We start from the raw sequence: 2,467 nt of genomic DNA, 5'->3' as shown, positions 1-2,467 counted from the left end.
GGCGTATATAGCACTCGTTGACCTGTCGTTGTTGTTGTTGTTCACCTATTGATAGTGGCGCATACCCACTATGGGGGATTGGCCAAGAATCGAGTGGTTTTAAAAATTACTGTTCAGAATTGGAATAATGGAGGTATAACAGAAAGATTACCGATAGCCCCAGAAAGTGTGGTGCTTAATGTAATGCATAAAAATATATACATAAACGAATTAATTCTTAGAATAGAGCAATAATCTGTTTTATACGTATATAATTATGTGGACATGTTAGGATAATGGAACTGGTTAATTATTCAACCTATTAGTTTCAGCAATATAGTCCCGGACGGCCGCGCATACTGTCGCATTAGAGGAACCGGAAATGGAAGCTCCAAAAGACAAAATGACAGGCACACATAAGTCCATACCGATACCACCTCTTCCCGTTAATCGCTTGCTTGCTCTAGCCTTGATTTTTGGCTTCTACCTACTACGGGGGACGGGCCGTGAAACCGGCCTTTAATAGGAGAGAAAATAAATGTGCAGAGTTAGTTTTCGTGCTGTGCCATTCCAACAAGAAACGGCGGCTTGTCATTTAGTGCAAATAGTCTGTTAAAGTGCAGTTTGCTTACGCGATGACGTGTAAACTGTTGAATCCCCTCCCTTGATATAAACACTCATAATACACAAGCTACAGCAAGTTCAAGCATAGGACTACGTCTCCGCTTAAAGCACGACAAGTACCACCATTGCTTGTCCAAATATGAAGTGTAGAGAAGAACAGCACTTGCGAATTGTGAAAATGGTTCATCGAATTGATACGGAGAATGGGGATTCAATCGGTCTTCTAGGGTATAAAAATGGGAGAGTTACTTGTTTATATAAATTCAAATCAAATCGAAACAAACCGTTTTCATTTCAGCAAAAAAAAAAAGGTGGAAGGGGGGAGGGGGGTATTGCGAAAACTGCGTCACCGCCAACTTGACTAAGCACGGTCTTCTATGTTGCCAGAATAACAATTGAACAATAGAGATCAAAATATAGGAAAAACATGGGGATAATACAATGATAAAAAAAACAATGAACTAGTGAAAGGGATTCCGAAGTGGCAAATTTCTATAGGGAATAATATTAGCAAGGAATTATTCTTGTGTCACCAAGACTTTCGCACCCGGCTAAGGATTGATTGATTGATTGATGTGAGGGGCTTAACGTCCTAGAACTACCATACGAGAACTTTTTTTCAAGTCCCGCATTACTTTTCTTATTTTCATACCACCTTCATATTCTGCACTCCGCGTCAATGGCAATAGATGATGACGATGATGATGATGATGGTGGTGGTGGTGATGATGATGGTGGTGGTGATGGTAATGATGACGATGATGGTGATGATGGTGATGGTAATGATGACGATGGTGGTGATGATGATGGTGGTGATGGTAATGATGATGATGATAGTGATGACGATGACGATGACGACGATAATGATGATGATGATAATTATGACGATGATGATGATGATTTTGCTTTGCTGGCACTCGCCCACAAAAGGGGGATCGGCCAAGGGCCGGGCAGCAGGGTCATCAAGTTAGTTATATAGTTATGCATTTAAAATCACTAAATAGAATTTCAGTATAAAGCAAAAACATTTCGACGGAGGTGAAACGGTACAGGTACTGTGCGATGTCAGTGCACGAGTCCCAGATGGTCGAAATTTCTGGAGCCCTCCACAGCAGCGTCTATCGTAATCATATCTTGGTTTTAGGACGTAGAGCCCCAAGCAAGGTCGACTCTTCCTTTCTTAGATGATACCTGTGCTTCATGAGCCTCGTGTCAAGGCGCCTTCTTTTTGTGCCTGCATATCGGTGCCCGAATCGTAATAAGCTGAATAATGTTACCTGGTGTTTCGTGTGACAAAACCACGATGCGATTATGAGTAGTGGAGGATTTCAACCACCAAGTGTTCTTTAATGTGCCTTGACATTACACAGCGAACGGGTCCTCACCATTTCGCATTCATCTAAATGCGACCACTGGCTAACCTCCCTGTCCTTCTTCTTTCGATCCTCCTCCTCCTCCTAAATGCGACCGCCGCGACAGGTATCGAACCCGCAACCTTTGTTTAAGCATCCGAGCATCATAACCACTATTCCACCGAGGCGAACAGAATATGCCGAGCTATCGGTGGATTAAGGCTTTCCGAGCTTTATCGCCCAGATTTTCTCTTGAGGATCCCTCGTATACTTGCGCTGCACAGCAGTATCGGGCAGGATTTTAGCAGACGTTGCAGTTTTATGCATTCTATACTTCATCATTTGGAACCTGTCCTCACTTAACACAATGCGTTGTCACAACTGACGCTACTGCATTAAATTTGGCCACAACAAAGTACACCCAATTCGCGAAAATGACTGCATTTTCCCAGACGGCATACGTACCCAGACTACAAAGAACAAGATGAGTACAAAAAAATGCAATGTTTGGG

This window comes from Rhipicephalus microplus, chromosome 1 (assembly GCF_043290135.1).
Source record: "Rhipicephalus microplus isolate Deutch F79 chromosome 1, USDA_Rmic, whole genome shotgun sequence".
NCBI lineage: Eukaryota > Metazoa > Arthropoda > Arachnida > Ixodida > Ixodidae > Rhipicephalus > Rhipicephalus microplus.
Note: the sequence above shows the minus strand (reverse complement) of the source record.